Genomic DNA, 13126 nt, shown 5'->3' with positions numbered 1-13126 from the left:
GGGCAGGCTGAGCCAGGGCAGCCCAGGGCAGTGCCAGGGCAGTGCCAGGGCATTGCTGCTCTGAGCCTTCCCTGGGCAGTGCCAGGGCATTGCTGCTGTGAACCCTCCCAGGGCAGTGCCAGGGCATTGCTGCTGTGAGCCCTTCCCTGGGCACTGCCAGGGCATTGCTGCTCTGAGCCCAGCCAGGGCAGTGCCAGGGCATTGCTGCTCTGAGCCCTCCCTGGGCAGTGCCAGGGCATTGCTGCTCTGAGCCAGGGCAGTGCCAGGGCATTGCTGCTCTGAACCATCCCTGGGCAGTGCCAGGGCATTGCTGCTCTGAGCCCTCCCTGGGCAGTGCCAGGGCATTGCTGCTCTGAGCCAGGGCAGTGCCAGGGCATTGCTGCTCTGAACCATCCCTGGGCAGTGCCAGGGCATTGCTGCTCTGAGCCAGGGCAGTGCCAGGGCATTGCTGCTCTGAGCCTTCCCTGGGCAGTGCCAGGGCATTGCTGCTCTGAGCCCTCCCTGGGCAGTGCCAGGGCATTGCTGCTGTGAGCCCAGGGCAGTGCCAGGGCATTGCCGCTCTGAGCCAGGGCACTGCCAGGGCATTGCTGCTCTGAGCCCAGGGCAGTGCCAGGGCATTGCTGCTCTGAGCCTTCCCTGGGCAGTGCCAGGGCATTGCTGCTGTGAGCCAGGGCAGTGCCAGGGCATTGCTGCTCTGAGCCAGGGCAGTGCCAGGGCATTGCCGCTCTGAGCCCAGGGCACTCCTGGCACACAGAGGCACAGGGAATGCTCTGCCCAGGCTCCCTCCCACCCTGCAGCACTGCCAGCCCCTGCCCACAGCCAGGGGCACTCACACACCTGCTGAGGCCCAGGTGCACGAGCAGAGGATGAACTGTGGACAGCACAGCTCCTGCAGGCACCCCTGAGCAGCCCAGGATCACAGCCAGCCTGGGCACAGCTGCTGTGGGCACAGGAATGGGCACAGGGGGCTCGAGCAGCCCAGGGATCACAGCCAGCCTGAGCACAGCTGCTGTGGGCACAGGAATGGGCACAGGGGGCTCCTGCAGCCCCCCAGAGCAGCCCCGCTCCCCTGAGCCTGCATTGTGCCCCTGGCACAGGGCAGGAGCTTGGCCCAGGTGCCAGAGCCGTGCCAGAGCTGCTGGGTTACATGAACTACCTCTTGCTTTGCCAGTTCCTTTGGTACCTCTGTCATTTGCTTATTTATTGAAAGATTTATGAGACCTGTACAAAGGGATGGGGCTGGAGGTATTTGCTGTGTGTTTTGGTACTGTTTGTTCTTATTTGTGGCTTTTCAGGATGTGTTTATTTCAATACAATGCAGCAGCCTTGCCTGAAAGTGAGCCTGAGCTCTGCCCAAAGTCCACCCTGCTCATCCCTGCCAGCCCAGGGACCATGGACACACCTCTGAGACTGTAATTGCCATCCAGGGACTTGCATCTAGAGAAAAAAACCCAAAACAACAAAAAAGAGGGGCATATTTGTAATTTCTTGTCCTTGGGAACCTGTTTGCTTTGTAGGTCTCGAGCCTGCCCCAAGGAGAGCCTGTGAAATGTTTTCTGTTGATCCAGTGGCTGTTGTGTCAGACTTTCCTCTGTAATAATGAAGTTCACAGTGTGTTTTAAGCTTTCCTCTCTATTTTTGATGTTTTGCAAGGTTCTGGTACAGTAAACAAGAAAGCAGTTTGAGTGCTCTGTATTGATTTCTCCCCAATTCCCTCCTTGCTTTGTGCTGGGGCTGCTCAGCCCTTCAGTAACACCCCCGGGGCAACAAACCCAAAACCCCAGGGCAAACAAACCCAAAACCCCAGGGCAACAAACCCAAAACCCCAGGGCAAACAAACCCAGATTTAAACCCCGGGGCAAACAAACCCAAAACCCCAGGGCAAACAAACCCACATTTAAACCCCGGGGCAAACAAACCCAAAACCCCAGGGCAACAAACCCAGATTTAAACCCCAGGGCAACAAACCCAAAACCCCAGGGCAAACAAACCCAAAACCCCGGGGCAACAAACCCAGATTTAAACCCCGGGGCAAACAAACCCACATTTAAACCCCGGGACAACAAAGCCAGATTTAAACCCCGGGGCAAACAAACCCAGATTTAAACCCCAGGACAACAAAGCCACATTTAAACCCCAGGACAACAAACCCAGATTTAAACCCCGGGGCAAACAAACCCCGATTCAAGCCCCAGCCCTGCTGCACTCCCCCCAAGCACATTTATTTATCCCACCATGTCCTGCTGGCTCCTGGCTCTGCACACACTGCAGGGGAACCCTGCAAGGTGCATTTCCAGCATCACACATGGCAGGGGACCTTTATAGAAAATAAAAACGGAGTTTTCCAACCAACTGAGCCAACCTCAGGCTGTCCTGTGCCTCACAACCTCTCAGAGATCTCTGCCAGCTCATTCTGATGCCCTGCTTGACTGGCATTCCTGCTCCCCTTCCAATGGAATTGGTTACCTTCTGAGAAAAACAGGTTTTTAAAAGCAAATAAACCAATCCACCGTGTGGGATAGAAGCCTGAGCACCGAGCTGATGTAAGTGATTAGTAATAGTAATGATCAGAAAGCTTCTTCTGCAGCCTGATACATTTATTACTGAGCTCCAACTATAAATATATTGATCTGGAATTTGTGCTATTCCCAGCAAAACAAAATATGTTCAAGTGAGAAATTCTGCTACACCCTCGGAATGTAATTAACATATGATTTTTCAGGCTGTATTTAATCTCTAAATATGAAATTGCATCTGGGGAGCAGCATGCTCATTTGCATGGGGGAGCAGTGGCAGGAGCACCAACAGGAGAATAAAGGAGGCAGCCCAAGGTGTGGGTGAGGCCCAGCAGTGCCCGGGCAGAGCTCTGAGCTCTGGCACGTCCAGCACAGCTCTGCTCTCCCACCAAGCCTGGCCAGCAACTGCGGGAATTTCATCATCATAAATGCGCCCGGATTTATAGTTTGCATTTCACCCAGTCTCGTGTTCCAGGCCTATAAATATTCAATGAGTCTTGTAAGTCCTTGTAAGGAAAATATGAGACCCATGCAAGCAGTTTTGGGTGTAATTATCTTTGCAGCAACTTCACTCAAATGATTTTATAGGTAAGAATAATCCTTTTGTTGTCCTGCAGCCCTAATTACAGTATTTATCTTCCCCTTCAAAGCCCCACTCCTACCCAGGCAGCTTTGAAGCAAAGCACACCTCGATGAGATGCAGTACAGCTCCAAAAATAGCATTTGTTCTGTTTGCAGGGAAAACCTCCATTGTGCACCCACCCCTCGGCTGCTCCTGCATGCCAGGACCTTGAGATGTGCTGTGATTAATCCCACGCCATGCATTTTGTTTGCAGTTAGCTCTGCCATGGAATCCGGGGGCAGGGACCCGTACGGGGTCCCACGCTGCTGCTCCCCCTTGGCACAGACCCAGCCATGGCACTGGGATTCCATTGAGTTATCCCAAAGCTGGGCACAGACCCCGGCCATGGCACTGGGATTCCATTGAGTCATCCCAAAGCATCACATCCCAGAGCTGGGCACAGACCCTGGCCATGGCATTGGGATTGCATTGAGTCATCCCAAAGCAAGCACATCCCAGAGCTGGGCACAGACCCCAGCCAGGGCATTGGGATTCCATTGAGTTATCCCAAAGCATGAGCTGGGCACAGACCCAGCCATGGCATTGGGATTCCATTGAGTCATCCCAAAGTGTGCACATCCCAGAGCTGGGCACAGACCCCGGCCATGGCATTGGGATTCCATTGAGTCATCCCAGAGCTGGGCACAGACCCCGGCCATGGCATTGGGATTCCATTGAGTCATCCCAAAGCATGAGCTGGGCACAGACCCCAGCCAGGGCATTGGGATTCCATTGAGTTATTATCCCAGAGCTGGGCACAGACCCTGGCCATGGCACTGGGATTCCATTGAGTTATCCCAAAGCAAGCACATCCCAGAGCTGGGCACAGACCCCAGCCATGGCATTGGAATTCCATTGAGTTATCCCAGAGCTGGGCACAGACCCCAGCCATGGCACTGGGATTCCATTGAGTTATCCCAGAGCTGGGCACAGACCCCAGCCATGGCATTGGGATTCCATTGAGTTATCCCAGAGCTGGGCACAGACCCTGGCCATGGCATTGGGATTCCATTGAGCTATCCCAAAGCATCACATCCCAGCTGTCAGGGTCAGCTCCCACACCTCCCCGAGCAGCCTGCCTGCCCCACGGACGCTCCTGCTGGGCTCAGTGTGCCCACGTTGGGTGCTGACCATGGGGTTCCCATTGCCAGAGCCCCAGAGCTCAGCCTGGCAACAGGCAGCTGCTTCCAAGGGTTGCTGTAATCGTAGCAGGGCTTAAAGGGGAAAGAAAAACCTTAAAATGTATATTGGGAGAATTAAAAGTATTTGTGCCTCTTCTGCAAATCATTTAGCACCAATTTAGCCCCAGTATCACCCAAATGTACCTTTAGCATTAATAAATGCACCTCAGTGCTCATTTTCAATGTATTTTCTGCTGTCTCTTGGGCTCATAACTCCTTGTGCCCCTTTCTCCCCTCGGTCTTTTTAATCTTCAGGTCAGGAATCACTCCCCATGAAAATAAAGCAACAGTTTTGTCAAAGGCTTGTCAGAGGAGATGGGTGCTTCCATGTGGAATTCAGTCATTTAATGGCTCAGTGGGATCTGAGCTTTTTTTTCATTAAGTTGTCCAAAGTAATTTCATCACTCCAGAATTTATTTCACTTCCACCCTCCCTCGCCTGCCTGGTCCCAGCCCAGTTCCTTTAATGTCTGAAACTCAAACCTTGTGTGAGAGCAGCTCCCTGCAGCCCTGTCCTGTCCCACAGCTCCTCAGGGCCCTTCATTCTGACACAGAGCAAAACCCTCATCACCTTCCAGGGCTTTAACTGCACTGGGAATTTCACAGAAAGCAGATGCTTATTAACATAAAGTCTTACATCACCAATATAGGAGCAAACTGTAATAAAAAACCAGGATTCCTCATTTTTTAAGAAACGGTTTGCATTTTCCAAAGGGGTGGATAATCATCTGCAATTTAATTTTCCCTAAATGAAGCATATTTTCATCAAGTAATTATTCCATGTCATTCCTGTGACATCTCTTTTAGGTAGCAAATATGGAGGGCACTTCAAATCTCACACCCCTTCCAAAAAATGCAGGCCAGCACTTTTGTCCAGTGCCTGGAAAAATGACTCTGGAAATTCATTTCCCCTAGAGCATTGCCATTAAGCTAATTTAAAACATGTGCTTGAAATTAAACAATACATTTTAATTAGACCAGCAGAGGACATCTGGGCACTGAGAAATCAAAGTTGTGGGCACCTGACCCGAGAGAGCATTCACCCCATGGGCACCCTTTAACCCTTCCTGCTCCTGAGCCTGGGCACCCCCTTTTATGACATTTTATTGTGCTTCTCACTCACAATTCCTATTTCTGTGCACTTCAAATCTGCTTAAGAAAGTCCAGCCACAAGGATAACCTTGCCAGACAGAGGTCACTTATTTCATTTGTCTGATTCAGTCAGGTTTCATCACTCATTGAAACTAAATGCTCCTCTAGTGCTTCAGAAGTGAATCCCTGCCACTGAAATTCCCACTGCTATTTCAGAGCTCCAATTCAACCTGAGCCACACAGCAAAGCTCACAGCCCGAGGGTGGCCCTTGCATCCCCTACAGCTCCCAGCTGCTTCACAGGTTGGTTTTTATTTTTGCTTTTAAAAACAGGTTTAGGCAAGAATTCACCTGAAATCGCTTTAAAAACTCCATCGGTCCTGCTTGTCCCAGCCTCTGGGCGGGCTGGGCCAGGATCATTGCACAGGCTGCACTCCTGCACAGCAGGCACAGAGCTGCGCCTTTCCCTGCACCAGCTGCACCCTCCTGCGTGTGGGGAGGCTGCAAAGGCAAACTGCAGCACCAGGCTTTCTGGGGAAATCTGGGGAATCTGACTGTGCTAGTGGGGAGGATTTGTGCAGCAGCTCTGCTTTAGAGAGGTACAGAAAGAAAGATTATTCCTCAGGGAGTAAAATAATTTTTAAAATATTATATATATATATATATAGATATAGATATAGATATAGATATATAATCTATTATATATAATATATTTAATATGTATAAATATATTTTATATAAATACTATATATTTATAAATGTATATTTTTATATACATTTATAAATATATATATTATATATAATATATATACACATTATATATATAAATACATATATATAATATATATAAATATATATATAAAAATATATTATATATAATATATATATATATATATATATACTATATAATATATATAATATATAATAAAAGATAATAAAACTTTGAGCCATTAAGGGCTGAGCAAGAGGAACATATTTGAAATAAAGCCTTGCTGCTTCATGTGCTGGGAGGGAGGAGAACAGAGAGACCTTTAATGTAAATGCACTCTGACCTCCTCCAGGGGCTGGGCATCACTGTGGCTGCAATCCCAGTGCCAGAGGATGCAGATTGACTCCCTAAGGTAATTCCCACTGGATGCAGCTGCAGGAGCAGAAGGCTTTCTGCACGTTCTGCCCCATTATTTCGGGATACAGCAGTTCCCTTGGCATCCGTGCCAATGAATGGAGAGTTCATTCTGTCTGAGAGCCTCAACAAACACGCCCTGACAATGAGCATAAATCACATTGTGCAGCACTCTCAAGGAGCTGGTAAAAATAATATTTTAATCAAATAACTCAGCTGCAAGTGCCATGAACTGCTGGGAAGGTTAAGGCTGGGGCTCAGCGTTCTCCTGAGAAAACACAGAATTATTCCAAACACGGCTCCATCACCACTGCTTGACTCATTAAAAGCACATGGCAAAGGCAAGCTTTTGTTAATGCTGCTACCAGAGAAAACAACAAATCATCAGGTATTTACTATTCCCACCACCAGAACTGCTCTTTGTGTGCCACACTCACCGAGGCAGGCTGGCACTGTGCTGTGTGACAGCTCCTCTGCTCTGGGCTGAGGTTCCCCCTCTGTGGCTCCTGCTGCTGGCAGAGGGCAGAGGGCAGGGGGCAGGGCCTGCCTGCTCCAGCAGGGCAGCTCTGTCCCAGGATGGTCCCAGGGATGGTCCCTGCAGGGATGGTCCCTGCCTGCTCCAGGGCAGCTCTGTCCCAGGATGGTCCCAGGGATGGTCCCAGTCCCTGCCTGCTCCAGCAGGGCAGCTCTGTCCCAGGATGGTCCCAGGATGGTCTCAGGATGGTCCCTGCCTGCTCCAGGGCAGCAGCTCTGTCCCAGGATGGCTCCAGCAGGGATGTTCTGCCACCCTGCACTGCAATCACAGCTGACTGCTCTCAGCTGTGCACCCCACAGCCATCTCCACTGTTTGCTCTCCTCTCCAAGTCAGGGCTGACCTTTCCTCAGGTGTTTGGCATTGGATGATGAAGGGAGAGACAAATGCACAGGCAAACAGGCGAAACCTGGTTTGCACACAGTTACTGAGGGCTGCCTCTGTCACTGCAATCCATGAATTCTGTGTTCATGCACAGCCTGTGGGGCTGCAGAGCCTCACCTGCAGACACAGATCCCTCCTGTGCCAGCACAGCCCAGAGGATGGGAGCAGAGCAGGAGCCTCTCCTGCAGACACAGATCCCTCCTGACTGTGCCAGCACAGCCCAAAGGATGGGAGCAGAGCCTGGAGGAGAGCAGATCTTGTGAAGCTGCTCCAAATGCAGCCAAGGGGTTCAAATGCAACCTTTCACCTTAAACACTGTGTGCACAGGATAGAAACCCCCAAACCCCATCTAACCTGGGAGGAATTGCAGAGTGTTAATTTTTCTGAACTGCACTGCATAAAGCTCCATTTATTCTTCCCCATCCCTGCTGCTCACTGGACAGTGGATGCTGAGCCAAAGTCTCCCAATGTGCAGCCACAGCTGGAGGAGGCTCCTGCCATCCCTGGCAGCTGTGACACTCTTGCAGTGCCAGGCAAGCAGCAGGGCCCGAGCCAGGAGAGTCTGTGCTCCATCAGCCCCTCCTCACAGCACAGTCTGGAATGTTAAAAAGAAAAATAAACAATTAACGAGGTGATGTGTTGCATTATGAGCACCCTGGGAGGTGAGGGGGCAGGGGCTCATTGCTCCGTGTAGGAAATGAGTGTTTGTGTGTCCTGTGCTGTGCACACCCCTCCCAGGCTGTAAGGCTGGAGGCTTTTCTCTTTGCTCAGACTTAATTGCCCTGAGTATTCACTGCCCGGATCTATTACCCAAAAATGATGTGTGCCAAGCTCATTCTCTTTTTTCTTTCCTTTTTTGGAGGGTAAAAGGGGAAGAGAGAGAGAGAGAATCCTCAGATCAGTGAGTGAAATCATTCCCAGCTCTCCTCTTTTACAGAAAACAAATCCATTTCCCACCTCCCCACACCCCACATTGTTGCTGCTGCATTATCTGTGCGAGCCAGGCACTGGCAGGGAGACAGGGGAAAATGACAGGACATTGTAAGAGAATTTAATGAAGTGGCTGCAAATATTGTATCCCAATAAATGCAGTGAATAATGCAGGAGCTCGTTCCAGGTGCCTTAACAGAGCCCATTGTGCGAGCAGCACAGCCCAGGAGCTGGCACGGCCGGGGATACAAAGGTGCCACTGTGGCACAGGGCAGGGCAGGACAATGGGCACCTCAATGCTGGCACGGCTGGGGACACAGAGGTGCCACCGTGGCACAGGGCAGGACAATGGGCACCTCAATGCTGGCACGGCTGGGGACACAGAGGTGCCACTGTGGCACAGGGCAGGGCAGGACAATGGGCACCTCAATGCTGGCACGGCTGGGGACACAGAGGTGCCACCGTGGCACAGGGCAGGACAATGGGCACCTCAGTGCTGGCACGGCTGGGGACACAGAGGTGCCACTGTGGCACAGGGCAGGGCAGGACGATGGGCACCTCAATGCTGGCACGGCTGGGGACACAGAGGTGCCACCGTGGCACAGGGCAGGACAGACAATGGGCACCTCAGTGCTGGCAACGCTGGGGACACAGAGGTGCCACTATGGCACAGGGCAGGACAGACAATGGGCACCTCAATGCTGGCACAGCTGGGCACACCCTGCTGTCCATCCAGCCTCTCCTCACCCAGCTGCAATTCCCTGCCAGCTTTACTTGCAAATTCCCTCTGTGCCCAGCTCATGCTAAGAACCTTAATATTCCTGCAGATTCAGAAAGGGGATTTCCAACAAGCATTAGGAAATTAAACTTCTCAAGAGCTGTCTCAATCTGACAAGCTATTTCTGGTCTTTAAGGGACAGTAAGTGAAAATATTAAAGGGGGGTGGGGAAGCTGTAGTAAGCAAGGGATGAGTTGGAGGCAGAAAGGAGGGCAGGCAGTGCTGGATGCACCTGAGGCACCCATGAGTGTATTTACAGCCACAGAAATACAGGAGTGTGAGCTGTTCAGGGCCTCCTGCTGCCTTGGGATAGAACATCACCATCTCCCAGCCCCTGCTGCAGCCACAGCAGCTGCTGACAGTCATGGGGTGAGAGGAGAGCAATCCCTGGGGGTTGGGACATCTCCCTTGGGCACTGGGCTTTGCCACCCCTGTCGCTGTGGGCCCTTTCTGCCCCTCTCTGCCGCTTCCCCTTTGTGCCTCCCCTCCGGAGGAGCCCGCACCAAGGAGGAGAGGCTGTTTATAGCCCAGGGCACTGCAGGGGAGGGTGAGAAGCTGCACCAGCCTTCCAAGATGTAAGGGTGAGACTCCGAAGGAGGAGATGATGTTATTTTCTTTAGGAGCATCAGAGTGGCAAAATTTAGCTGTTTGCAGATTTCTCAGGAGCGTGGCCTGACTCTTGCTCTAAAGCTGGAAATTTCCCAGGTTTGAGGCTGATTTGTGTGCAGATGCTCAGCCTGTCTGTCTGTCTGTCTGTCCTCCTCTTCGCAGCACTCATTCCCAGCAGTTCACAGAGCACGTTACAGCTGGGGTAAAGAGCACCCCTGCAATTAAAGCCCCTCCTCATGGTGCAATGGGAGGGGGGCACAGCAGCTCTGCAGAAGCTGAGGGGCCAGAACAATTAGAAGTGATGATTAAAATCCCATGGTTCCACAGGAGCTGGGGTGGTTGTGCAAGGACTGTGCAGTGCAATGGAAAAATCCTTCTGATCCTGCACTTGCAGCCTGCCAAAAATGCCCCTCGGGCTGCATCAGCTGCTCTTGCACAGACAGTTCCTGAGTGTTGAAGCCAAGGCTGTGTGGAGAGCCCGGTACAGAGCTGATCAATAGACTGGATTTTCCACCGCTGCAGAATCCTCTGCAGGCTGGCACGTACTGAGGGCAGGAACACAAGAGGGACTGCTTTGACCTCGGTGTCCTGCTGGGCAGCACAGGAGGGAATGCCAAACTCTAAAAGCAAAGCTATTGATTGGGCCTGGCAGAGGGGAGTGATGCAAGAAAGCTGTAAAAAGTTATTCGTGGCCAAGAGGAGCACAGTGATTTAGGGGTTGGATTGATGATAACAGGATGGAAAATGTGTGCCCACAGGCATCAGACAAAGGGTTTGCTGAGGAAATAGGGAGGCAGGAGATACAGGGGGCGAGCTCCTCAGGGAGACAGGGGAGGCTGGGCTCACCCAGGCACACTGTGCTGGCCAGGCAGGGCTCAGGGAGGGTGCAAGGACAGCTCCCTTCCTCCTCTCCTTATTTCTGCTCCCCTCTGCCCTCACCGAGCTCAGGAAAACGCTGCCAATGGCACTCAGTGCAGGGAAGCTCCTTGGATTGCTTTTTCTGTCATTAGTGCATTAAGTGACTGTAGGAAGCTCTAATTTAATTACCAGGAACACAGGCCTGAACATGAACAAGCATAGTCCTGTTACACCTCAGAGCTTCTGCTGCTGGGGACACTGACCTGGGCACGCCAGTGCCACAGGGAGATGGTGGCACCCAGCAGGGCCAGGCAGCATGACAGGGCTGGGGAATCCAGGCACAGAGAGCTGGGGAACTGAGGAAAAGAGAGCTGGAACCAGCATGGGCAGGATGGGGAATTGAGGCACAGAGAGCTGGGGAATCCAAGCACAGAGAGCTGGAACCAGCATGGGCAGGATGGGGAATTGAGGCACAGAGAGCTGGGGAACTGAGGCACAGAGAGCTGGGGAACTGAGGAAAAGAGAGCTGGAACCAGCATGGACAGGATGGGGAATTGAGGCACAGAGAGCTGGGGAATTGAGGCACAGAGAGCTGGCACCAGCATGGGCAGGATGGGGAATTGAGGCACAGAGAGCTGGCACCAGCATGGGCAGGATGGGGAATTGAGGCACAGAGAGCTGGGGAATCCAGGCACAGAGAGCTGGAACCAGCATGGGCAGGATGGGGAATTCAGGCACAGAGAGCTGGGGAATCCAGGCACAGAGAGCTGGAACCAGCATGGGCAGGATGGGGAATTGAGGCACAGAGAGCTGGGGAATCCAGGCACAAAGAGCTGGAACCAGCATGGACAGGATGGGGAATTGAGGCACAGAGAGCTGGGGAATCCAAGCACAGAGAGCTGGGGAACTGAGGAACAGAGACCTGGTACCAGCATGGACAGGATGGGTAATTGAGGCACAGAGAGCTGGGGAATTGAGGCACAAAGAGCTGGGGAATCCAGGCACAGAGAGCTGGTACCAGCATGGGCAGGATGGGGAATCCAGGCACAGAGAGCTGGGGAATCCAGGCACAGAGAGCTGGGGAATTGAGGCACAGAGAGCTGGGGAATCCAGGCACAGAGAGCTGGAACCAGCATGGGCAGGGATGGGGAATTGAGGCACAGAGAGCTGGAACCAGCATGGGCAGGGATGGGGAATTGAGGCACAGAGAGCTGGGGAATTCAGGCACAGAGAGCTGGAACCAGCATGGGCAGGGATGGGGAATTGAGGCACAGAGAGCTGGGGAATCCAGGCACAGAGAGCTGGGGAATCCAGGCACAGAGAGCTGGAACCAGCATGGGCAGGGATGGGGAATTGAGGCACAGAGAGCTGGGGAATTCAGGCACAGAGAGCTGGCACCAGGCAGCACAGACCAGAGCTGGGGAATCCAAGCACAGAGAGCTGGGGAATCCAAGCACAGAGAGCTGACACCCAGCAGAGCTGGAGCAGGGTCTGTGGCTGCAGAACGGAGCCTGCAGGACCCCCGTGAGCACCCAGAGCAGTCCAGCAGGGAGCCACGAGCTGGGACTGTGCAAACCAAGGTGACACTGGCGTCCCTGCAGGCTCCCAGGGCAGAACCTGTCCTGTGCAATCCAGCAGGCACCTTGGCCGTGTGCTGGGCATCTCCTAATGAGCACTGGCAGTGCACACAGGCACAGCAGCACTGCTGCTTCTCCAGCCATTAATATTACATCCGTGGGCTGCTTAATTTGCTGCTCCTCACGGAGCTGGAGCAGGGAGCCTGCATAATGAAGCATTTGTTGACAGAGGTCTTCATATCACATCAGCAAGGAGGGAGAAAATGATCCTGTTTCAGGCACATGGCTTGGCTCCAGTGACCTTGGCCCTGTGATGCTCTGAGGATGAGCAGGGCCCGGTGCTCTGCTCCTCTCAGGCCATTAGTGCTGCCAGCTTGGAGCTTCACCTGTTTAAGCTTCCAAAGAGCACATCCCTGATTCCAGTGGAAGGAGCATTATTTCTGCATGAGGAAGGTGATGGCTGTTGGCAGCCAAACGCTGCTCAGAGAGGTGCTTAAGCAGATGGCTGGGTAAGGGCACAGGCAGCGCCCACCTGGGAGCTTTCAAACAGAAATGAACTGGAAGCAGAACACAAATCCTGTCTCCTCAGCACTTTGCAGTGATACCCAACCTTGGTTTAGAGCTCTCCTGCGCTCAGGGGACTGCTCAAGCTGCAGCCAGACAGGGCAGGGAGGGATGGCTGCTGCTGCACGGGGAGCTCGGGCTGGGACCTTGTTCACACCTGTGCTGCTGGAGAGCCCTGTGCTCCACACACCCCCGTGCTGCAGGACTCACCTGTGCTCAGGACTCACCTGTGCTCACACCTGTGCTGCAGGACTCACCTGTGCTGCTGGAGAGCCCTGTGCTCCACACACCCCTGTGCTCCGCACACCCCTGTGCTCAGGACTCACCTGTGCTCAGGACTCACCTGTGCTCCGCACACCCCT

This window comes from Melospiza georgiana, chromosome 18 (genome assembly GCF_028018845.1).
Source record: "Melospiza georgiana isolate bMelGeo1 chromosome 18, bMelGeo1.pri, whole genome shotgun sequence".
Lineage (NCBI taxonomy): Eukaryota > Metazoa > Chordata > Aves > Passeriformes > Passerellidae > Melospiza > Melospiza georgiana.
This window is presented reverse-complemented; position numbering follows the sequence as displayed.